At 38.4% G+C, this 26,714-nt stretch overlaps 2 long non-coding RNA genes across 5 annotated transcripts in view; one reads left to right on the top strand and one right to left on the bottom strand.

Moving 5' to 3' along the window:
- Positions 1 to 26,714, bottom strand: part of LOC111922893 (uncharacterized) — a 340,899-nt gene that overhangs the window by 195,560 nt on the left and 118,625 nt on the right. The window contains exon 3 of one of the 3 annotated variants that reach the window (XR_015284144.1): positions 18,227 to 18,358. The exons of the other annotated variants lie outside the window; for them this stretch is intronic. This is a non-coding gene — a long non-coding RNA (uncharacterized LOC111922893). The remainder of the gene's footprint in view (positions 1 to 18,226; positions 18,359 to 26,714) is intronic. 3 annotated transcript variants of the gene reach the window in all.
- On the top strand, positions 19,035 to 23,495 carry LOC147653966 (uncharacterized). Of its 2 annotated transcripts, XR_015284149.1 has the most exons (4): positions 19,036 to 19,181; positions 19,436 to 19,639; positions 20,807 to 21,276; positions 22,033 to 23,495. It is a non-coding gene; the product is annotated as an uncharacterized LOC147653966 (long non-coding RNA). The 2 variants fall into 2 exon arrangements; XR_015284148.1 differs by lacking the exon at positions 22,033 to 23,495 and having other exon boundaries at positions 19,035 to 19,181; positions 20,807 to 21,939.

Genomic DNA, 26,714 nt, shown 5'->3' with positions numbered 1-26,714 from the left:
GAGCCACAGCAGCCTGGGCAAAGCTGTCCCTTACATGCCCAGCCTGCCTCCATCCCACTTGCATGAGGCAATATCCTGATGTAATCCCAACAAAAATGCTTCACTCTTTGATCCAGCCTGGCAATTAACAAAAGGCCACTGCAGTTGTTGACATCAACTGGTTTTTCATGTTCCCAGGCTGAGGATCAAAGGTGGTAAAAGCTTAACAAGGAGGCAGGGATGTCTCTAATGGTGCTCAAAGCTGTTCTGTCCTACTGAGGGCACTGCAAAGGCACACAAAGCACAGGCATCCAGATTTACCTGATGTGCACCATGCCAACTTCAGAACAGGTAAAAGGGTTTCCTTTTCATAAGTACCTCAATGTGATCATTTTCTGTGTAAAGGTACCCAAGAGATCTATCCAAAAACCATAAGTTCTTCTAATAGAGCCATCTTGCCCTCTTCAAAGGGAAAACTATTGCTGCACATAAGGAACAGTTGCAATTTCTAAATGGGGAAAAAAGCCTTTCAGACTTGGCTGGAAGTTCAGCTTTGCACATTAGCCAAATTACTTCAGAAAGGCAGTGGAAAAGGTATTAATAGATTTATCAAATGACTATCCAAAGGAATCCAGATATTTTAGCCAAGAAGCAAGAAAGAGCAAGTTAATTATACCATGACCACACCTCTGATCCATATAGGAGCAAGGAAGAAAAGGTTATACCTAAAATGCAATGGCCACCCTTCTTTTTCCAGTGTTGGCATTGTACATATTTTGTGGAGCAGAGTTTACTTGGTAGAGATTGGTACACAATTTGTCATGTGTTATACACAGTGTGTTAGGCTGTTATGTGAATGTGCAAAGGAACTCTGGAACTTAAGTATGGTGCAATTTCCTCCAGAACCAAATTCTGTACATAAGTAATTTGCAATCCAGCAGATTCTCAACAGCCATCATTTCATGGAATTCTTGGTATAAAAACAACTAAATGCATAATGCATTTTATATGCCTCTATACATTTAGCTTAGATAATCTACTGCCTTAGAGAATCTACTGTCTCTCACTTTTTCAAAAAGCCCATCAAATATAATAATTATGTCACAAGAATTATTACCATCTATCACCTCAATCAATATCATTATCACCCGCACAGGTTAATAAACAGTATATTGTTGCATGACCTTGAGATTCCTAGTCAAGGATTCTTAATCTGCCTTTTCTCTGGTTCTGCAGACAGTGCAAAATGTGAACATCTAAAGCCAGTAGGGCTGAATATATCTCTAGCTCCCTCTCTCTGTGCAAAAGCAGTATCAGGGCCTCAGGCACTCCATTTGCCCCATGGGTAAGAGGTGGAGGTAAAGGTGGCTCCTGCTGAACCATCTTCTCCCTCGGTGCTGCAGAGGATGAGATGGGTAACTGGCCAGTGGTGGTACTTAGCCAAAGCACTGCAGACTTCCCAAAAACAGTGCTGCAAATAATACTAGGATTTGATCTGGAAGGGACAATCTAATCCAACACTATTTTAGATTCCTTTCTTTCTTCACTGAACCCTTTGTTTTATTTTGGACAACATTTCTCTGGTAAAATGCAATTGTCTATAATGAATTGCTTTTCCCAGCTGTCACTGTCATTGTACTGAAAATTCAGGGTCATTTATTTGACCTGTAGCAGAGGTATAAGACTAAGACTTTAGCTCTTCTCCATGCCAACAGGATGATTACTTACCAGATCTTTACTCTGGTAAGATCAGTTCACTGATGGGGGCTTTTGGCTATGGATAGGCACAAAAGAAAGATGCCAATATTTGGATACCTATCAGACACTAAGGTTTGTAGGCTGGGCTGGGAGCAAACTTGTCCAATGGTGGTGATATGTCACAGACTGTTCCCTGGCCGTCATGGGCCCAAAGACGCGTCTTCCATTTCTGCGTTTTATGAGGCAAAATGAGAAAAGATCTATGAAATCAATTCACACTCCCAAAATGGTGCTTTAGTCATGGGTCACACGATTAGCCACATCTGCAAAGCGGTACATTTGCTGATTGCTAAGTTCTCACCTCCAAGAACCTGGGCTAAATTTTAGTTTAAACACCTTGGTACATGGAAAAAGTATTGCAATTGCACACCTAAATTCCAGGTATTGCAATGAACATATAAGTAAAGGAAGTTTTCTCCTCTGGAAAAAGAAAAAAGGTTGTAGCTGAAGGTTCTGGTCTGTTTTGTGTCATTTGTTCCCCCTCTTGCTGTTCCAAGATATTTCTGTCCTTCAGAGCCACAAGATATTTCCAGTAAGAACTATATCTCAGCCAGGCTTTATCTGTTAACTTTTAACTCACACTTGGTACAAAAACCTTTTACATCCCGACAAAATAAGATTTTGCCTCTAGCATCAATTATCATTAATCTGGCTTTTGAAGAAGCTGACAGGTTTATATTGCCCTTGTTCTCCTTTTTCATGTATCTTGAAAGATATTTGCCTTTCTTTCACCTCATGGCACCTCAGCATCCTCCTCACTTCTCAAAGATATTTGCTAACGAGGCTTTCAGACATCATTACCCCACTTTTAAAAATTCAGCAGTGACACCGATACATACAACCTGATTTAAAAACGTCTTACTTAGCCAGTTCCTGACTCCTTATGCTGCTAAGTAAGGTTACAATTTACCCACAGACTACTTCTGTATGCATGTAAGGCCTGGTGCAGTTACATAAGTAAAATATGGTTAACAGTCTTCTAGTTCTGATAATTGACAATAGTAAGGCTTCGGCTAAAGGGCTGGTATTTACAAAATGTTGGGAGCTGTCAATAGACATCAGAGATTTTGTTGTATGCCTCAAATGGATCACGTAGGACACCCTTCTGCCAAGCCTGCCAATGACTCCAGTGACCTTGCTGAGCTCACCCAAGATTGAACAGCCCAGTGCAAAAAGGACAAAATAGAAAGCAAAAGGAGAATGAAAAACAAACAAACAAGTTCTCTGTCATAGCAATTAGCAAAGCAATCTTTTGGGGGATGATGTCAGCACAGGCTGGCATCTGCTCCTAGAGGAGTAAAAAAGAAGGTGAATGGCAGACAGGAGTGAAACGTTTCAACAGAGAGGGAAGACTTGCTCTAAAGTTCAAATAGGAGACATTGCTAAAAGGAAAGGAGAAAGGAAGAGCATGAGAAAAGCCTATGAGGGATGAGAGAAAACTAACATAAAGGAAAAGGAAAGCAAGCAGGGAGAATAAAGAGTGCATCATTAAGTAATTCTGCCAGGGGACCATGTCAAAAGCCAAAACCAGCGCAGCATTATAATGGCACTATAGTGGAGGAGAGAAATCCAACCCAATGGTAGCCAGGAGAGTACCCAGACGTACATAAAGCCTTCATTGAATGGATGCACCATAAGCAAAACTGTAAGGAAAAGAAAAAAGTTTGCACTAATGTCTCATTCATTCTCTCATAAAATCTGAACTTTCCCCAAATCAACACAGCCAAAATAGCTAAACTACTTGCAGTACTTATATGTAGTGCCTGCACCTGTCAATGAGTGATTATTAATTTTCTCTGCATAGGTCATGTAAAAAGTCACGTAGTTTTTCTGTGATTTAGTTTCCCATCTGTAAAGCTGCCACCTCTGCTTCATTAAAGGCAAAGAGGCAATAAATTAACATGGAAGAATATAAATAAAGAAGGACAAAGCAGATGATTTAATGGCAACATCAGGCTCAGGTCCAGATTAAAATAAAAAGCATATAAAACAGTGAAGCAGTTAACTGATCTATTTTATAATAAAAACATAAGCATCTTCCAAAATATATATGAAAAGGGAACAGAACAATTCAAAGTGTCAGTATGAAGTTAAATTCCTCTCTTTGTTGTAGGCATTCACAGGCTCTGCTTCCCTGTTGTCTCCCTTCTAGTAAGACTTTTTCCGTTCTTTACTCTTCCTAATTGTCAAGGTTTAAAGGACGCTGAAGAGCACAGGATGGGTTCATTAGAATTGCAAAGTATCACCGCATACCATTTGCAGCAGGGCACCATTTATCTCTGTTGCCACACCATACTGTGAGGTGGCACCAAAAACCAGACGCTGCAGTCCAGAGCTAGGGAATGCTAATCATCCTACATCAGACCCAAACCATGCAGGATTCAAAGTTAACTGTAGTTGAGAACATCTGTTCAAGGCAATAAATGACTCCCAAAGGCAATCAGGAGTTGGCTTTAGATTTTTGACATGACCAGCTTCTTTCTGTCGGCCTGGAAGACCTGGGTCAAGTTCTTGGCCATTTGTTTCAATTTCTTGTGTCTACATAACCACTTCTGTCCCCTTCCTTCAATGGAGGGCACAACAAAAGGGTCCCTCCACAGACCCTTTGAAGGCTACCAGGTCGTCACCCATGGTAAAATATGAACACAACCATGTCTTTCTTTGCTTAGCTGCAGTGAAGTAACAATATAATTACAACTGCTGCACAGACCTCAGTACAGCAGTCTATGCATAAATACCATCCTAAAGGAATCTGTCCATCCAGCTGTGCAGGTTCACCCTCAAGTCATGTCCAGACTGACACCTGAGTTTAGTCTACCTCATAAATTTTTACCTTTCTCCACAATTTACTTTAAAAATATTTATATTTTAATGTCTTTCCTATTAAATGCCACATGCGTTCTGTCCTATAGCAAAAATAAGCAGAACTGGAAAAGGTACTCAGTCAGCACTACATTGTAGTGCTGAAGCACAGCTAAGCAGTAACTATGAGGTTGCCAGATCAGAGACTGCACATTAAGTTACTTTGCATTTCATCTAAGTCTGTAGTCCTGCTCTTCTTGAAGCCAACAGCAAGCCTGCAGTTAATTGCAACACTAGTGATGTATTTTAGGGAGCCACCATAAAGAGGTAGGCTGGATTATCTAATGACATATACGTATTTTACTAAATGTGTTACTTGTCAAGCTAATTAGTTACCCTGGAAATGAAAAGGTCAACCCTGCATAATATTTGCATCTCATCTTTCTGAGTCAAATTTCCTGCACATAGTAGGTGGAAAGAAATAAATTCTGCTGAAGTTGTGAACAGCTGATAGGAATACTTTGGCAGGCAGAGAAAAAATTGAAAAAAGGTTTTCAAGGCTGAACTGAATCTAAGACCATGGAACATGTCCATGAGGAAGACACCAATACCATGGCCACCAGCTGCATATTGTACAATTTGTTTCAAATAGCTCTGCAGCCAAGCAATACACTGAAACTGTCAGTCACACTTTACACTTTTTCCACTGCTTCTACTGCTCTTTACTAAGCCACATATGCAAGCTGAGGAGAAACAAGGCTTGTGAAATTACTCCGGTGCTCCAAGATGCTATTTTTGATCCCAAACTGCCACTCTGTAGAGAAGAGTTACCTGACAAGCCACACTAACATGTGCACACTCCACCATATGAATATTTCCCCCTATTTCTACAGCTGGAGGAGAAATCCATCACAATATATCTATTCTACATGCAACTCACTAATTTTGAAGCTCTCAGAGCCTTGCACATCTATAGCAGCCCTTTTCCAACACCTTTGTCATCACTTATGATGACAAAGTACTTGGCACAACAACACATGCTTGAAAGATATTGAAAAAGCCATCATAAAGAGGTTAAAGAAAAAGCATCAGAAGCCTTCTTGGGAAATATCAAACCAAAACAAATAGAATGTTTCAGGGCAGTCAGCAGATTAACCAGGAACTCTGGAATTTTTTTATTTTTCAGTGAAACAGCCGGCTTTGTGTTTCAGTCTGTAAACATCCTATGCCAGAAGAGGATCTTCAGAGACTCTTTGTCCTTGCTAAAGGGCTTTACTTAATGGGGTGTTACATGAAAAAGCATATCTGTCTTTCAGGAAAATGTGCCCTGCGGGCTCACTGAAACACTGGCAATATCTAGAGGAAAAGAAAACTAGGATATGAAATATGTCCTGGCTATTGCAGGTTTAAATATATATTAAGTCACTCTGCTAGGACTGAAAACTCTGGTGTCATAAATTTCCCAGCAAACTGTGTGCATTAAGTAGGTGTCAGGGGACCCTGCTCCCTTCAACAAGGAGTCACATCTTCCAAGCAGCGAATCTCGCTGTCAAAGGCTTGACTCTTGTTTGCACAAGTTGTCCAAGCCAGCTCTGAGCTCACTCTCCAGACAGACTCTCCATTGCAGGGAAGCCGTGGGATCCTGGGGCCTGGGGCTCATTCCCCTGCCAGTGGGCTGACTCCTTGCAGCACTTCCACTGTGACTGACACATGAGCTGGGAATTTAAAGCACTTGCATCTACATTGCAAATGGTTACATCATTCTTCAAATGACAGGTCATTTGAAATACCTGAATTATGTTGGCCTGCTTCCTTTGTGAGCTAGGATAAGAGCTTTGCACCCCACTTAGCTGGTCTACATGTAACAGAAGCAAGCGGATTGCATAAGATACAATATAAAGAAAGCTTAGCTTACATTTCAAAACCCTCCATTCCCCATAAGTCTGAAACAAAGATTTAAATTCAGATATACTTAAAGATGCCCTTTTTTTTTCTGGTGCGCATGCAAGAGTATGGACAGGTAGTAGGAATCAACTAGTCCATTATGAAGGAAGTGAACACACACTCAGTTCTAGGCTTCAGAGGAGACACACCCCCTCCATATATCTTGCATCAGACAGATTTTCCTGACTCCAAATACCAATGAATATGGCACTTATGTTCACCCTCCTCTACTCATGGTTCATCTAAAAAATGCTTCCTTCTGGCTCTGAGTTACCCATCTTACTTGTCAGAGGGGATAATAACTCCTTTGTGTTACATCAACTCAATTATCTGGAAAGGAAAAAACAAAATTTCCTGATTTTATTCATAAGACTTGGGCAAGAGAGATTTAGGAGATATAAGTAAATTTTTAAATCTCTTTTATGATCCTGTCTAAAAGCTCTCTCTCTTCCTTTATTTGATTTTGACTTGGTTCAAGAGTATCCGTCTTGTATGCAACTGTTGAAATCTTCTGGAACTATCAAGAATCCCACAATAGGCACAATTGTGGAATTAATCTGAAAAGGTTTTGGTATTTGGAAGGCAAATATTCTGTGTCAACTTTAGCATTTTATGAGGAATATTGAAATTCCCAGTGTTTACCTCAGGGGCCCTAGTACCTTTAAACCCAAATTACCTTTGAAGCCAGTAGCCAACAGTTCCATTTGGTATCTTCTACTGGTTTAGCTCTATGCTGTGCTATTTTTACCACATCACCCAACTGTCCTACTCTTGAACTGTTTTTTGTCCTGCCCTTTAGCATACAACTCGCTGTAGACAGAAAAGATGTGAACACCAGTGCAGATTTATTCTTAAAATAAATGCTCCCTTAATCAAAATTGGATGACTAACAAGCATAAAAGTATGGCTCTAATACCACACATAATCGTTTATCTCATTGCAAAGTGGCATACATCTTTTGCATTGTGTTCCAGTAGTGTTTTATACCCACTTTACCATAATCTAAATGAGCATGCACAGCACAGACAAATGAAGATTCTAGCCCATCTTATGCATTTGCCTGGAGAGCACAATGATGTTTATTGTGTGTGCTCTTAAAAATAGTGTTTCTATAAATAATCACATTAAAATGTAATGACAAAGCAGTGGACAATCTCACTGCCTAAACAGTTTTAATTGTGAGACATACTTTTCATAAAAAAGGGGTGCTTTTAAAGTATTTATTTTCTGGACAGCAATTTTAATAAAGTATATTTTAAATATATATGAGCTATGGAATAATTTTGTTGAAGAGAATTTAAACTTGTGGATACATTAGCTCAGCATGTGGGTACTGCCAACCACACTTAGAACATTATCTGGGATTCACTTAAGAGTCCGAGCCAGGGACTTAGCTTTAAACAACTTTAAAAACTTATAAAAATGGCAACTGCCAGAGCATTTATTTCTTTCCTTGAACTTACTTCTGCACAAAGGCTGTAAGAAGCTTTCACTTCTCCATCTGCAGCATCCTTCCTATTCCCAAAACCACCACAGCTGTGAAGTTCAATAATGCATAATCCTTCAGGAAGAGCAAGTATGGCTTCACATGACAATATTTGCAAGAGCTGATTCCAGCTCCCATATATGACTTTACATCCTTTTCTGACCTTGTAGATCTGTGAGAAACTGGCACTTGAAATTCTGACATTTTTATAAGAGACAAGTTGAGCTTATATCTAATTTTAGAGATCTGTATAAAGCTCTTTATCCCATTCACAGATATAACTCAGCACAGCTGATCTTATTGTACAGAAGTATGAGGCTTTACAAGCAAAAAGTTATACATACTAAAATACATGTCAAAATTCTCTTCTGTATTGTTAAAATCATTTGTCTGTGGCATATGTGGCATGAAGATGAAAATATGATATGGTCTAAAGGCTTTATTGTTATTTCACTTGGACTGAACTGCATTGCTTATGCTCAGTGCACCATTTGTGCAACATGCTTTTCTGATTCTGCCTACAACCTAAGGCTACTGTCCAAAAATCAAGGGAGCAGTACAATCTTGACACAGATTAACCTCAAAAATAAACTGTAGCTATATTAAAGAACTGTGAAATTCTACCTGGAGATTATTTGCTCAAAGAACGGGAACATGACAGATGGTAGGAGGATGAATTGAAGATGTCCCTGCTCATCACAGGGGTGTTCGTCTAGATGACCTTTAAATGTCCCTTCCAACCCAAACTATTCTATGTTTCTATGATTCTATGATTCTGTGAACGATCCTCAGCAAAATAAAAGAGATAGATGGATACTCTGCAAAGCACATTAAAGCCTTTAGACTCAGCTTAGTGTCATTCCTCTTTTCCCATCAGTCTGTCTTGTATGAATTCAGCACTTAACAGAATAACTATATTACATATTTTACATATAAGTATAGTAACTATATTACATATCAGTGTAAGTATGTTTATATGTGGAAATTAAGGATTCTATATTATTTATCTTGGTAAGCATTGTGCAGGTAGATTATTATCTGTATGTTCAGCTCTAATTATTGATTGACATTCAATGTTCTGCTACTAGGGGTGGGTTTAATTATATTCCTCTAGTACTTTTAACTTTACTACTTCTTTCCTATCAACATAATATTAAAAACATTATTTTGTCTTTACACACTCATGTTTCTGCATTCATTCTTACTTTTTCCTGGAGAGTCGGCTCTCTTTCCAATAACTCCCCTCTTGTATACCAGAGTAGTGTTCAGCTTTGACCACTAGTTCTGCCTCATTTGTTTCATCTCTTCTCGTAAAGTATTCCCCTTTAGCTTTTCTCCTAATTTAATTAAAAATTCATCTTATCAGTCCTTGGTGTTTATCTCAGCTTAGCTTTTTAGAGAAATCAGTTTTGTGTGTGTCCACATATGACAGTGTCAAGAGACTTATATGTCCAAGCACAGCATGTCCTTTAGTTTACTTTTCTTTGGCTGTTCAGGACTGTCCACAAAGAAATACTGCACATTCATCAAGCCTGATTGCCTGGTCTTTAAACAACAGCAATTGCTCTTCCCATATTACACATCCACAGAATCACAAAATGTTCTGAGGTGGAAGGGACCCACAAAGATCATCAAGTCCAACTCTTCAGTTAACAGGCCATACAGGGCCAACCCATGACCTTGGTCTTATCAGCACCATGCTCTAAAGAGTTGAGATAATTCCATTTAATTCTCCCACCAATCTTCTCCCAAAAATTCAGAAAAAACTACTACCCTTTTTTCCGTCTTTTGATGTTTCCCTAGCTATGAACAAGAAGTGAAAAAAAAGAATATTTTAAAGGCTTTTCTTACTTTACCCTAATGATTTATCTGGAATTTGTGAATGTCATTCATTTAGATCAGTTACCTTGTCAAAATGTAATGGTTCCATGTACCTAACAATGTGCTCTAGTGTAATCATAAACTCTTTAATACCTTCTGTGGGAAAATACAATTTCATCTTCCAGATGTGACCTTTGGCTTTTGTCAGAAATGGCTATACTACGAAAAACACTTTGACTTCTCTAAAATACATTGTTTAGCAACTACAGTTCTTACTCATGTTGCTTTATGACCTTGCAAGCTAGGTTTGACAGATAACTCTACATACTCTATGCTTATAAAAGCATTTCTTTTTACTTTATTAATGCCATTGATTAGCATCATTATTATCAATAAAAATATTAAAGTCTAAACTTTGCTTATCATCACTTTATCAATATCTGATAATTTATCAATTATCAGCCTTCCTTGCAGCTACAAGAATTTTTTCATATGAAGCATTTTCTTCCTCCAGAAATAATTTTATTGAGTGTGAGGTAAAGTCTGGGTTATCTGCAACCTAGCTTACACTTGGCATTCACATATTTCCACATACGTAAGGTGTACACTTTGAGAGTTCTACCTTCTGCATCAGACCGTTGTGCAGAACAGAACCATCTGTAGCCATCTGTAATGACATATACAGAAAGAGGGAAATTCTAAATTTGCTTCACACTACCAGACTTGTACATGTGATGTTGGGTGTTATAAGAGGGAGGCAAAAGTTTGCAGGCCTAACAGCACTTCTAGCAGTGGAGAGCACCTGAATAAGAGGATGCATAACACACATGAGCCTGTTCATTCATGTAGAGCAAACTGACAGCTGTGAAACTCCATACTGTAGGCAGAGCTTGGCCCAATGTGTATGATATTACACACATGACAAAACTTGAATATTCCAATTCAGATTTTTTCCGCACTGCTCAGGTATGAAGCAACTGTCTGGTGCTTTCCAACCTAAGCCTGTTGGTACATACTGTGTTATTAGTTTTATATAATTTCACTAAATGCTCCCTGACAAATGCTTTGTGGATATGCAGAAAGACAGAACCTGGGTGTATAAATGTATCCATGCAATGTACAGGGTCTGGAGAAACTAACTACACTGCCAACAACAATGAAAGCATCAAAGTACACAAGGAGAGAGTTGTTACTGTGAAATCTTACAACATGTCGCATCACTCTACAAGACAAGCATTTGACTATCCAAACTACAATACACAAACATGTGTATATATGCTAGATAATGGGCTTTGCATGGCTTCCTGCACAATTAGATTATTACCTGAGTAGTAGCAATGCCCTGTTTGAGACAGCTGCAATCTTTGCACTGATCCCATTTGCACCCCCATCAGTTCATGCTATCACCCTCACTGTGTGTCTCTTACTGCCATTGTGCCTTTCATCTGCAGATCACTTCCCTGTCGTGTACTGTCATCTCCACCTTTTTCCTTAGACTACTATTTCACTTTACTGATTCTATATTTAAAGCTTGAAGCTCTCCCCGCTTGCTTTGTCTAATTGGCTCTTAAAACCTTTCTCACAATGGAGTAACTAATTAAATTATTTTGATCAGTTTCTAAAATTTTCCTGAGGAAATGAATAATGTATTGGTTTGCATTTTCTTAGCTATTTCACTTAAGTAATTTTGTAGCTTTTTTGCATTCATTGGGACAGAGATAAAGAAGCAAGTGTGGCTTTGGTAGGGAAGCTGGTTTGAGAAACTGTTTCTAAAGAGCTCTATATATCAGTCTCTGACTAAGTAATACAATATAACTAAATTGTCCTTGAAGCATAGACTAGAGTGTTCCAAACTCAAGGAAAATCAGGGTTAGATTTACTCCTACTCCCACTTGGTTGCTCATTGAATCATTAAATCTTTTATACAATCTGCCATATCTTCTGGGGTAGAGTTTGAAAGTACTCGTCCTCCCCAACAGTCTATATATGCCAGGGAACTTTCCAGGTCAGATTGTGCTTGTAAAAGCAGAAAAAGGGGCTGAAACAAGATGTCCTCTTGAAAAGGCTGAGAAGGAGGTGAGAGGAATCACCACCTACTTGTGCTCTGGTTCCCTTTTAAAAGAAAAGATTGATTCTTCTATGTGTTTTTCTGTGAAGAGGAGGATTAAGTTCCTACTTTCATGGCTGCAAATCATGTGTGGAGAGAAACGCATGCAGAGAAATGCACAGTTAAGCACATAAGCCTCTAAGAGGGTGGGAATTTAAAACATGAGTGAGTCCTCAGGGCTTTGCTTTTGCTGCCTCAGCTGGCTCAATGTTTGTGAGTTTGTTTGTGGGTTGTACACTCCACTATGGATCATATATTTTTTCTTTGCCATTGTATAGAAAAACTACAACTCCAACCTAAGGCCACAGATTCTGCCATGAGTCTCCAAAAATTATGTTGTATCAAAGTCCTTGTTTGCCTAAAACTTAAATCTCTGTAACTTATCAATAATTTAATTGCTTCTTTTACACATGTAATACTGTATGCCTTTGACTATTCAGACACATGAAATGTTTCAGCAGCTGGAACAGAGAAGGATATACATGCAGGTATATTTGGTGATGAAGAGAGACGAGGACAACTGACTCAGTGATCAGAATTCGATTTTACTGTGGGCTACATAAGCTTATATACCATTCTAGGAGAGCTAGTAATTTTTTACTACAATGACTGGGTTAAACATCATACAAACATATATTTCTTGCAGCATCTCTTCTAATTGATTCTTTCCTGTTGCCAGGCTTGAGTCAATCTCCTTGCAATCTTCAAAGCCCTGTTAGTTCCTGCTAAGGCATCCTGGCTATCAGATCTCTTAAGCTAGTCAAGTCCAAGGTACTTTCAGATTTCACCATAGTATATGAATGTCAGCACTGTCAGGCAACATACTTACTGATGTACTGTATTTAAATTCTTCTGTATCAATGGGTACCACACCTGGCAGGTGATGAAACCATTGATGTGTGCCTCACCTGCCTGCTTTTGTCCCTTACCATCCCATGCATGACACACCAGAAGTCATGCCTCCCCCTGTTTTGTGGTTTTGTGGCCTTGCTACAGCTCTGTATTTCTCTTTTTCTCATCCACTGCTCCTGTGACCACAGCCAGAATATTGCTCCCTGTGTGATCCCACTGATGCAGCCAGGGGCAGGGGAAAGCAGAGCTGTTGGATGCACTGGCATGGTTGGAAGCTATAGGTCCTGCAAGACGAGACCATTGTTTGGGGTCTGTATTTCAGGAGTGGAGGAAAGAGCAAGGTTTCAAGTTTCCCAACATCTTTATGCTCCAAATTACAGTATGAATTACAGGTCTTCTTCTCGTCCTGGTCAGATGCACAATCAGCTCCATAGCCAGCAAGACAGGGTGAGATGTTAACTCTCCCCCCTTCTGCCAGCCCTCCAAACCTCAGAGAAACCTCATCCCAAGGACCTAACAGAGCAAATGCCAGCTGGGATGATTTCCTCATCCACCGAGTCACTGTGTGGGCTGAACACTCGTCCTGAACTGTGATGAAACCACATACCTTTGAACTTGGACAGCCTGTGCCAATAAAGGTAATGAGTGATCATGACCATTTTCTGTTAAATTTTTTTTGCATGTTTCACTTTCTAAAAAGGCAATTTTAGCTCCTGAAGAAGGCATTTTAAGCAAAACTCAGAAATGTGACCTGGAAAGATCATTTAAATGGGATTTTTCTCTGTCATCTCTCTATGCTTTTGATTCTTCTTGACATTCTATAATGTTAAGTTATAAATAGAAAGCATTTTGAAAATGTCATAATATCCCGAGTCTAATAAGAGAATACAAGAGCTAAAAAATATGCTTAAGAAATCAAGATTACATAGCAGACTCAAGAGAAAGAATTAAACAGGACTTCACTGCAATGGAATTTAACAGCTACAAAAATATGCGAACTGTGAGCTCTGGTGGAAGCTAAAATTGAAATGTAAACATTACTTATTGAAAGCAAGATACTGCATTAATAACAGCAACCACAAAAGCTGAAGACTTATGGCATTACTGGGTAGAGTAGTGATGCTTTTTCACCCTTTCAAGTGGATCTAATTCAGATAATGTCCCCCAGCTAACCCAAACGTTCAAAGTCCTTGTACTTGATCCTTCAGTAGAGCATGAATTTGCTTTGGAATATTCTAACTGAACTGATTTCTTTTTCTCTTGCCTTTCCATCTCATATATAAATTATTCCCATCTCTCTTGTGGGTCTTCTGTGTCTTAACTCTGCCCAGGTAAAAGGGCTGGTACAGATGAATACATGATGACCTTTTCCAATTCTCATAAATTAAATCAGAGTATTTACTAAAGAACAAAATCAATTATTTCTTTTCTATGCTTGAACCTAAAGCATAGAGCAATTTCTGCTTTGATTTGTACAGAACACTTTGCTGACTATATCAATAGCTACAAACTCATCCCAGACTATGTGGAACCGAGTTTGGCTCCTAGAACGTGCCTGTGAGTATTTCAGGGGCTCAGCACCACTCTGCATCATCCCTCCAGGAGGGACCAACCACTGACTCCTCTGGAGTCCAGGCATGGCCAAGAAGAGTCACAAACTTGACTAGAATTGTTTTTTACTAGTATTGAAGCATAACTATTGTTATAAGAATAAAACCATGGCAATAAGATGACACGTGCTGGTGTAACTCTGGTGAAAATTTCCATGAGTGATCTGCAAGATCAATAAAAATCAGACTCTAAACATAGTCAATAAAATGGTTCAGAAGTATTTCAGAAATGCATATATGAAACAGAAAAACTTAAAAATAACTAAATAATTTTCTGTGGAGCTTTGCCCAAACTGACGTTCATTCAGTCTAACAGTCCCTCATTTAGGCATCTAAGGCAACCAGTGAAAACCCAATGAAAATCACCTTTTCACTCTAGAACCCTAGCTTCTTGATTACAAAGTAGTGAAGACCTTGGGTAACTTACTGGTCAGAGAAGAGAACACAAACAGTACTTCAGATCAATGTAATCTGACAGTCCCTTGCAGAAGGACAAGGTCTGTCACACTGCCACTGCCCAACAGTGGAATTAACATTCACAGTAATAAACAAAACAACAGTCTTAAAAACTCTACAGCAGAGAACACAGATTTTTTTTTTCACCTGACCCAAGCAAAAATATTTGACTGTAATTGCACGTTGGGAGAAAGAGCACCCTTTGAAGTTTACCTGCCTACTTAGAAGCTGTTTTCTAAGATAGGTCATTTTTCTTTCAAAAGTAACCGATCTGTTCCATGTGAATGCAAATTCTAGCTTCTGCTTTGTTATTTGTCAAGAAAATTGCAATCAATATTATTTTAATTCACCCCATATACAGTGTTGAATCTTTTATTTGTCTCAATTAATGAATAATTTGAACTGAGACTGTGTTCAGTGCTTTCTGAGTATCTAAAAAAAAAAAAAAAAAGCTGGATTCTCCTTTTCATTTTTAAGCTTTAAACTATGGACCATCCCATTGCCTGGAAACAACTGAAATTCTTAAATTATAAACAGTGAATTATCTTCTTGCTTTTGTTATTAAAACAAAAAAATAGACATGTTTGTGAGACAATAAAAATATAATCAAGAAAAAGTCTACATAAATTGACATTCATATTTTCTTTTGTTGACTTTTTTTTGCTTTTTCAGCTTTTAAGTTAACATTTTCTGGACTTGATTGCATTAATCTAGTTTTAGGAAATGTACATGTGGATATACATGTACATATGGATATACATATGTACCAAACATGTCATTAACTGCAGTCATCAGAAGTTATGGGAAATTTGTGTGTATCTAATCATGGAGAAGGTGAATTCCCACAATCCCCAAATCCTTAAATGTACATAATAAAGGTAATTTTGGTAATGTTTTGGAAGAATAGCCCTGTTATGATGCATATTCTGCACCCAGACTGACGTTCCTCTTTTGAAGAGTTTTAGCATCTGTAACAAGTAATATTTATAACAAGTGAAAAGTAGGTCTTGAGAAAATCAAACTGACATTTAGAGAGCTACATTTGGTGCAACTCAAATTCACTGCAGCTGCAGTATAAATAATCTGAGCACTGCCAAAGATGAGCTACTTATGTCTGTATACACACAGAACAATTTAAACTTCTCCACATTTAATTTCAAATAAAGGACAGTTTTACGGCTGATCAGTGCAGTACACAGGATCTCAAGCATGACAAAACCATGAAATCTGAAGGAATTTCCATCACAAAGAGCCTAAGAGCACACCAATTTCTTCAAAACTGATTCACAGCTCTCCCCACTAAATCCAGGTTTAATGTAGAAATTTGGTGTAATTCCTTCTTAATTATGTTGCATACTATTTGCAGATAAAATTTGTAGAAAGTCAGAGAGCCGATGTTTTCTACAGCACTTTGTAATTTTCACAGTGCTGGATAGAGGGGGCTGGGGGAATACAGACAAAGATAGTACAGGAATTTTAGGAAAAATTCTTGCTATAGAAAACACCTCTGTGCTAGCTTTTTCCCAGGTCTGCACAGCAGCTGAGCCACAGATACTCAGCTCCTCTGTGGGTTGGGAAAGGTTACAGCCAGCACTGCCACCCCCTCAGGGATGGCATGGGAGCCACATCACTCACAGGGACTACAGATTTCATCCATCAGTTTTGGCTCAATGGGATAGAGGAAAACAAGACATTCAGGACTCAGCTGGGCCAAGTTAGTATTGGAAGATTTGACAGTTAGGGCACACTGGGTTAAAGAAGGGATCTTTTCTTAAACTGTCCCCTTGAAGTTACGTTTTTTTACTATCTCAAAGTCAGTTTTTACAAGAAGTTTATGGACCATGGGTTCAGCATAAGGGAAAAAACAGTGTGCTGATTCTTCTGAAAAATGGCATTACCTACATTGCTTACATTGGTGCTTGCCTCATCCACATTTCAGTGTTGTCTCACAAACAGTATGGGTAACAAACAGTGGTAAACTGAAAAAGCAATAGAATAACAGTGGAAATAAAAACAGAGAACTCTGCTGACAAATATTTATCCAGATGTTGTTTCTCATCATAAAAATCAAGTTCCTATTTCCAGTCTTAGAAATTATATCATTCAGGTGGTATTTTCAGACGTTTGTCCCTCTTCCTTTTTTTTTTTCCCTTTCGCACAATTGTCCTGGGGTGACTTTAGGATTGTATCCCCATCTGTCTGTTCTGTTTATGACGGATATTAAATTCTGCACCTCTAAGACTGGTTCTGAGAGCGAAGCAGGGGAGAAGGAAAAGCGGTGGAATTTTTTTGCGGCTGTATTCAAAAACAGAGAGATGAGAGCTTCAGCTCTCTCTCCTGGACTTTGTTGTCTGCAGCACAGACAGTGGGAGAAAGCTCTCATTTGTTTTTAGTTAGCTGAGACCAGAAGTTTTTTGGAACTGTTCAGCTGTTGCTCAGTCCAGGAACACCAGGACTATGGTCTGGGGGTCCCCAAGCTGCGCTGCGGCCGGGACACCAGACCCAAACCCTGGACAGACCGAGAGAAAGCCAAGAACACAGCCACAAAAAGGACTCTTTCCGATCCACAGAAGGACTTTCTGAATTTCCCATCTCTTCAGGACAACGAGAGGTCCCATTGTTTAATATTAATCATTTTACAATGTATGTGAATTGAATACTTTGCTTGTTAATAAACAGGTTTTTTCCACTTTTCTTGAAGATTTATGTCTCCCAAATTGATTGGGAGAGGGGCAGCTTGAATTTTCTTTATAGAGGAGACCACTTCAAAAGTTTCCTCCCAAATTTGCCCTAAACTAGGACAACAAGTCTTAAATTCTTAGAGTTGCTTTATCATTTTAATGACATATGAATAACATCCAGATTGGTGTAACATACTGAGTTTCATTGAGAGTTATTCTGAATATTTAAAGAAATAATGGATATGCTAGAAAGTGTTCCAGAATTTAAAAAGTAAATAAATAAATTAGGCATGTGTTGATGTTTAATAGAATTTTTGCTGAAATCTGTAAATTTTAATTAACTCCCTTTGAAATCTTTGAGTCATGTCATGAAGGAATAGAAAGCCTACATTAGATTTAGGAGAATAATCATTCAATCAAAGAACAATTTAATCCATATTCAGCGTGATCTCTACAGACACAGTCAGACTTTGAAGTGTTCATTGCAACCTTTTTGTGAACATTTTTGCTTTTCAAGATAAATTACTCACTCACCCAGGAACACCACTGACTTTGAAGGAGTGTCATCATCCAAAACCAAGCCACTCAAAAACTTGTAAATTTATAACTGAAGCTACAATTAAGAGTAACTTCTGATAGATTTAGGAAAATATATGAAATTACATTACACAAATGCCCTTTAACTTGTCCTGCAGATATGATATTTAATAATTACATTTAAATGTCTTACCTTATTAAGATCAACTGAATTTTTTGAAAATGTGTTTCTTTTTCTTTGGCATTCTAGAGAGAAGAGATAAAGTTGCTGAAGTGCCATACCTATGCATTCCTTCCGCTGGCTCAGAACAACAGCTGCACATACCTGTGGGCATAATTTTGCAGCTAGGACATAAACCAATATATCTGTCAGTCAGAAAGACATATAAATGACTTAAGTTGCATCTGTAATTAAATGTGTCTACAAAGCGGGTGACAAAAAAAAAACCACAAACAGCAATTAAAAAATCTATCCTGGCAGACCTGACATGACCGTGATCCCTTGTGTCATTACTGCAATTGTTCTGAAGGGGCTGCTCTAGACTGACATCATTGGGGAAGTCAGAATCAGGCCCAGAGATGTTTGAATCACCAGATGGATTCTACAGGTGTGATGGCCTTCCCAGTCTCATTCACAAAATAATTTGTTGCACCCACTGCCAATGGGAGTGTCCTTGCACAACAAGCTTCACCACTGCCAGGTTTTTCAAGAGCAATAAATCATCCAACATCAAGCCATGTCTGATATCCCATGGCCTGTCCCTTAACTTTATGATTTCTCACAGTGAGTCTAAGGCATGGAACATAAGAGAGAAATTTAATGCAGCTTCCCTGTTCTAAGCACTGTCTGAAAAGAGGAGGGTATCACAGCCAACATAAACTTACTGGCACAAATGCAAAGTCTGAACCTGTCTGAACTTGCATAGAAACACTCTGTGATTCCCTGCTGGAAATCAGCTGAGGATGGTTATGTGCTTATAGTGCAGATCATCTCTTCCACCTGGAAATGAAGAGCAAATCAGGGCCTGAACAGGGTCTGTGGTTTCAGGGCTGATCCTGTACTGCTTGCTCCATCAGATCTGCTCCTCTTCTGAGAGGGCTGCAGAGCCCAACATTAGTCTTGTTCAGAAAAACATAGACTAAAATAGGTACAGTGGAGAGATCTTTCACCAGCTTTGGTTTTTTTATTTGCTTGTTTGTAAGACAGTGATTCTCTCATTCTGTTTCTATACCTTTGAAAAAAACCAAAAACAGAATCATGTAATGGTTTGGGTTGAAAGGGATTTGGTTTGAATTGCCAAAAGCTCTGTAAGATCTTGAAACAATGCATTCAACTGCTACAACTTGAGCAAAAGGGAGACAAAAAAAGACCAATACTACAAAGATGCTCATTCTGTTTCAGATAGAGACTTCCAGATATACAGATGACTGAAGCAAAGGATACTGAGTTGCTCTGCCTTTGGGAAGTGTGTCTGACTGGTTGATTTGTGCTACATTATGCTAAGCAACACAAGCAGAGGAGCCCTCTTCTGTCATACTGTAATTGTGCTAATATCTTCTCTGTTATCTCTAAGGTGCAGGAAATACTATAAGCCATATTTTAAAGGCGAGATAATCTTTATTTTGGAGGTAGAAGACTACTTACTTAAGGTAGAAAATTCTGTCTGCATCAAAGTCACAGCTCCTAATTGACTTCTCTACACATTGGCCACATGTAGCTGGGGAAAAAGAGGAACTTTTGGGCTCCTAACATAGCAATATCCAAACAAGCACATCCTCTAATGCAGCATGGCTGGGCCATGTCAGCTCATCTTCTACATCCTTATCAGTCATTCCTAGCCAACTTTCTTATTATAACTACTTCTTCATATCTCTTCTGCTTGTTGCAACTTTACAGCCCACAGGCAAATAACTTAAATTTTTTAGCTCATAATTTCATGCATTTCTAATTTATTGTCTCATTTTAAATCTCCATTAAAAAGAAAATAGAAGAAGGGGAAAGAAACAGCCCTTTGCATGCTTATTCACCAAGCAGTTTTCTAAGGTTCTTAGAGGTCTAATTATGATATGAAAACATGATTTCCAACTTTGCAGATGATACTAAATTGGAAGAGAATAAAAACAAATGAAGAATAATTAGGTAGTGCAGCCAGATATAAAAGAATTTAGATCATTTTATATTTCAGGAATAATAGATGGCAAATGCAGGGCTGTGCAAATAAATTGAGAATAATTAGCCTCACGATGTGGCATAAAAAGTGGGATCCTGTTTAGAAAGACAAGAGGCTACAACACACTGAGATAAATTCTGAACTTTGAATGCAAAATTCACATCTGAGATTCCTTTACTTATGTGACTTGCTAGCAGTCTCAGTGGTATTCCCCTAGAAATAAGATAGAACTTAGTGTCAGCAAGAAAAACACCACTTGGCCTCTGGGAAAGGAAGGGCTACATGGTATAGTCTCAGAAGAACATTTTCTTCCAACCAGTAATTACACAGGAATTATTAGCTAAATAATGGACCACAGGCTGTATTCAGTCTGCAGGAGGTCTCTGGCCAAACCAGTGTCTTTCTCTGGGGGCAAAAAGAGAAAGAGTGGGGAGAAAACACCAAGAAAACATTTTGCTTCTTTGCTTGAGTGCTCCTGCAGAAGAGCCACCTGACTCTGACTGCGGCAGAAATGCACCACTTGTTTGGAAAGAGCTCTAGGCTGATCAAGAACAGCCATTTTTTATTTCCTTACATTATGTTATGTTCCTTAATATATTCAGGCCTCAAGTCAGAAAAAGGTTTCCAACAGTTGAGCTGGGAGGTTCCAGGAGAGCTGTCAGAGGGAACAATGGTGGGAAGATACCTCGCTGGCTTTAAAATGTCGCTTCATGAGCCATGACAGATTAAATGCTGAGATAGCAGGGATGGCAAGGGACATCCCCCTAAGAGATCACCATGGTTTCCCACGCTGCTGCTTTCCGCTCTATATACTGCTGCCTGCTTCTTGTGACTGAAACATAACCTGTCAAAAACACACTCCCTCTTCTGCAAGTATCAGCGCATTAATTTTCAGCTATGTGATATGGGACATTCTTCGGTATCAACCCAAGGAAAAAAAGTCTTTTTGCTTTCTTGAAGAGATGAAAATTTGTTCAGGAAACTGATTTTTTATTTTATTGAGTCTGTTCATTTTGAAGGTGGGAAAAGATGGAAAATGGACAAATGCATGAGAGAATTAAGATCACTGCTGGTGAGTCAGTACTACAAGGGATTACTGACTACAGAATATTTTCACTGAAAACAGAATTAAATAGACCTCTTTAGAATAATGATGTCTAAAATCCATCATTAGTTCATGGAATTTGAAAAGTATTAGGTTGATCTGTTTTTCCATCTAGAGATGCCTTTATGAGGGTGAAAATTTACCTTCCTAGGTTATCTTACAGTAAAATTTCAGCTTTTTTAACAATAGTGAAATAGTGACAAAAGCTTCATTTTAGGGCATTTAAACATTTCTTTCTAGCCTTGTTTTCCACAAAATAGATCTGAGCTATTAGCCATCTTTCAAAGCATGCAAGTGAAAGGCCATTGAAATTTTCCAGATGCAATGAAGTGTATTTCAGCACTAAATGCCTGCATAAATTATGACATAAATTCATAATTTCTGTGTATGGCTATACCTCACAGAGGCTCATTTCACATTTGAAATTCAATTCTTCCAGCTGACTAATTGATTCATTTTCATAAGTACTCTAAAATTTGTAATAAGAACAACGCTTTGCTGTAAGATATTGTTTTGGCCAGTACCGAAATTAACTATGAATATTTACTTTCAAAAGCCAGTGGGACCAACAGCAAATAATGAAAACATAGTTTTTATAATTTCTTTTCACAATCCTTTTGGTGCACGAGATTCAGAAAAATTTCAAATCCTCTTAAAATATGGTTATTATGTTACTCAATCTCAGTTTTCTGTTCCCTGCATCCTTCTGCCCATTCCTTCCAGGAGCCCTCTCTGCTGGGATCCCTCTAGTTCTGTCTTGGGATGTGAACAAGCTTCCATCATGAGCTTTGATAGCCACTCTATCCATGATGCTTCACTGGAAGAGCTGAATTACGATGTTTTCAGAGAAGGTGGGAAATAGTTTGATTCCAGAAAGAAAAATAAATCATTCCCAAAATGAACATATATCTGAAGTCACCCGTATTTCCAGAGCAAAGACCTGGTTTAAAACATACAAGCTCAGACTGAGGCAGTGTCCTCAGGAAGCGCTGATAAGGGTTGCAGTTCAGTTCCCACGAGTCCCATTCGGTCAAGCTGTGCAGCTGTAGCAGGAAAGGTGGGATTAAGATAAAATATGGGAGGTGATTCATTAGTTCAGTGCAATTCTTGCATGGTCAGGCTTGGAGAGCAGCACCTGCACTGGTGATGGACACTTCTACCAGCTGTAGACTTCTGGGAGCATAGCCCAGCCTTGTGGCATCACCCTTCTCCCCAGCTGCAGTACAGCAGCTCTCCCTCCTGCCTGACCATTCCTGTGTGGAGCTGACACCTGGCATTTGGGGAAACAGCTAAGATGGGCCTCTGGTTCATTTAGGATCAAAAATATTAATTTATAAATAATATCAGTTTTAGATTAGCATGACTTTAAGTGTTTGAGAGGTAACTTAGAAACTGTGACTACCACTGAGTTCTCTATGTCCCAGAGATCCATCATTATGTCTAACAGAATTCAGGGACAAGCATACCTTCCCCTGAAACCCATCAGCTTCCCACTCTTAGCTGTGTGCTATTGCCTTGAGCTGTTTTGGCCCCAGATGGGGCAGGAAGAGACAGCAGAACCAGATCTGCCCTCTAAAAGGATTCTGTACTCTTCCATAGCCTCAAGGAGAGCCTACCATAGAAAATCTACCTTCAAATCCATCAGCTCTGCTATAAGAGTCCTCACTCTGGCTCCCAGCAACTTAGGAAACCTAAATTAGGAAACCACTAGCTGCTGGAAGTTTCCACACACACACACCAAGAAGCAAACACCCTGTGGACATGCACTGCAACAGACAGGTATCTCCCAGGGGGGCTGTGTCCATGGCCACTGCTCCCACTGAACACTTGGACCGTGGCAGCAGCCGGAGGCCCAGAGCCCAGTGCTTGGCACAAGGAGCCCACAGCTTTGGCCACCATCACACTGCCTCTCTGGCAAATCCCAGCTGTGCCCTCCTCTGCCCCCTGGCTGTGTTCTTGCCCTTCTTTTTCTGCAAAAGATATGCACAGTTTGAGGGTTTTTGTTGTCTTGTTTTTGTTTGTTTATTTTTTGTCTCCAGGATGTTTTCTTCACCCAATAATTAATCATGACATTTAATTAAAGTATAATTTTGTTAGTGAAATATACATAAGTCTTTAATTTATTTGTTGTTGAGAAAAGCAACTCTGTATAAATAAAAATACAAACTATTAAAAAGTTAAAACCAGCCTGACTTACTCTGCAGAATTTTCAATCCTCCAGGATTCAGCAAAAATAGAATGAAGTACTTATATCTTCAAAAAGCATTTTTAAAGCCAAGTACTTCATCAAAGGTTAAAGTGCAGAAATATGAAAGAACTGAAAAGTTGGCTCACTGGACTGCAAATTGGCCAAGAAGAGGAAGTGAATTTGAAGAGGAAAAGAATTCATAAGAAGTTGTGATAGAAATCAGCAGACCTTCAGCCTCCCAATATTATATTAACTATGGCATCAAAAATTTCTGCTGTCAGTTCCTTATAGTAAATTCTGGTTAACAGTAAGGAAAGAACAATACAATCAGAAACAGGAAAATGTAAAATATTCATGCACTGCAGTACTCATAAATAACAACACAAGAGAGGGAAAAACAGTCAAGAAAGGGATCTTTGTCTAATGGAAAATTGTTGCAGAATTACAAGGAAAACAATTCTATTCCAGAAAAGGAGTCTGTACCCAGTTCAACTAAAAGTGTAGCTCCTGTAAATAAGGCAAGCTAAATCACCTTAGATTTAGCCTCAGCTTTCATTAAAGCTGCAAAAGTCTTAGGTGTATATATAAATGTATCTGTGTATATGTATAATTAGTAAAATATAACCTAGATTAAACTGAATTCAATACTTTGTTAAAGAGTGAAAGCTTTTGAATAGGAACACATTGACACAGTATAAATTTTATCTAATCTGCAGTGTCCTATTGATCAGCTTTAGAGAGTCTGTGGTTAGTCTCAAACCACATTCCCAAGTATTTTCCACTTTTTGCCAGTTTTTTAATCATCCCAGGTGCTTTGTTTTATCAGCATGAGGACCACCATGAGTCTGAGATAAACAGACAAGTCACGGCCACCAGCTGCCCTGCATCACTGGAGATGCATCAGTGCAGATTATATAAGGAGAGAGATAAGCAGGCATCACCATTCCTAGCTCAAGTTTAAAAACAGGGATTTTTCTTCCAAAGTTCTTAATTTTTTCCTTCTAGCCCTATAGTTTCCTATACAATCCACAGTGGTGTTAAAATACAATAACTCACATCTTTCTCAAAGGCTTAGGCTGGCCTTCCAGTTGCTGCCTCTCTGCCAATGCTCTAGTGAAGTCCAAAACAAAGTATAAGATTTCAAAGGACTTTCTCACTTCTTTATGAAAGAAAAGGGAAACAAACAAAATAAACCTTGTAATTTAAATTTTTACATAGTATTTTCTTTGCATGTCCCTTTGAAATATTCTTTATGGGACTGTGTCTCTAAGTAGACACTCTCTGCAATTCTATCATTCAAAATTCCTGAGGAGTAATGTTGTGAAATGACCATGTAAATGTAATAAATTTCCTTCATCCTTTCACGGGATGCTGGTTTCCTTGTTAGATGCCAATGCTATTTAAAGGAATTTCTGCAACTCTTTTTGTCATTCTGAATTTCAAAAATTAGGGGAAAAACATGTTAAAGAACAGCCTTTTACAGGCGTGTGACTTTTCCACACTCTGATCTTGGATAAATTTGGCTAAGAATGCAGACAAACACTGAGCCAGGAAGCAGGAAATGACTCAAGGTTCTATGTTGGCATTGAACCACTGGACTCAGAGAAATTATGGGTTGCTAAAATTTCAATGAGACCAGTGAGAATATGACAAAAGGATTTTGAGAACTTCACAGAAATGATTGATGATATTAGGTTAAGGATAATAACAGGGGAGAAAATTCATACAATTTCCTCAGAAGAAAAATGCCACCCTGTTCTCCTGATTGGTAAAATAGGAAAATGGCACCACTGAGTCAACAAGTATAGTAATGTATAGATCTGTGCATAGAATCTGATGGATTTCTCCATTGTGAAAGGAATCTAAGCAGAAAGTAATGAAATTTCTTTCTGGGAACTGGTTTAATAGCACAGGTTAAAAAAGAGACAGCGTTGTTTTCAAAAGACTGTCTTATTTCTCATTTTTCCAGTCAAGTCATAGCTATTCTATCCCATAAAATATGATTAATGTCAGAACAATGGCAATTTTTTTTGAAATCTATGATACAGCACCTGTATTAAATGTTTAGGTGTGAAAACAAAAAAGGATGAGAGAAATGTAAAGACACCAACTGTTTAACATATGTAGTAAAATAGTAACAATAAAGAGTATCTCCATAATAAATTTTCAAAATTAAAAGCTTTTGATTGTTCTTGGTTCTGAAAATTTTGTTTATCTGAGTAAACATAATTCTCTTTGAACACCAGACTATCCTTTAGCATGTTTTATTTTCCTGTCAATCAGAAATTTCCATAGCTGTGCAATCACAGTGTGGCCAGAGCTCTGGATACTTCATTACCAATGAAGTATCCACTTGTCCCAGTGCAACTCTGTTTTTCAAAACCATGCACTCTGGGAATTACTAGTTTTCATAACCAAAGATATTAATGAGAAAAAATCAGGGGAAAGAATGTGTCCCCAGATGTCTTTGCAGAAGGGCACCATCACATGATAAAACAAAGAAAAAGCTGAAGATTAATATTCTTGTTTCAGCTGACATATTCATTTTCCAAGCATCAGTCTAAGAACATTCATGCTAAAAGCAGTGGGAAATAGCCTGTAAAAATTAAGTGACTTCATCTTTATAGACGGTGTTTTGTAAGAATGAACTTAAGTAAAATCTTTGATACTTCTATGCCTTAGAGGCATGGAATGAGGGTTTTCAATTTGCCTAGCTATGGAAAATCCCCAAACAATAAATTTCTTGAAAACAAAAGATATTATGCATCTTCTGGTTCAGTGCTTACCACACAGGACTGTTCTTTCAAGGGCAGTTTTCTTAATCCTTTTTCAAAGGTAGGTTTACATCTTTTCAGTGAAGGACTTATAATTTTTCCTTTATTAGATTCATGGTCATCTGCATTCATTACATTGGCTGATTTCTCACTTCCTAGTATTACAAGCTTTATTATGGCCAGAACTATATTCCTGCTTTCCACTGGAAGTTATGAATCTTTCAGTAAAAGCAAGACTTACATAAAAATGAAGACGTAAATTTCAAATGGCAGAAAACTATGAAGACAAACATAAGGTAATACATCACTAGAAGCATCAGTTTCTTTTTGACGCATCATAATATATCCCATAATGTCATTTAAACATTGTATCCCAAAATGTCATTAAACAAACTTTAAAAAGTAGTTTCAATGGGCCAGGCCTTCAATTATTATGAATGGAA

The sequence above is a fragment of the Cyanistes caeruleus genome, chromosome 3 (assembly GCF_971803275.1).
Source record: "Cyanistes caeruleus chromosome 3, bCyaCae1.hap1.1, whole genome shotgun sequence".
Classification (NCBI taxonomy): Eukaryota; Metazoa; Chordata; class Aves; order Passeriformes; family Paridae; genus Cyanistes; species Cyanistes caeruleus.
Note: the sequence above shows the minus strand (reverse complement) of the source record. Positions and strands in the feature narration are given on the sequence as shown.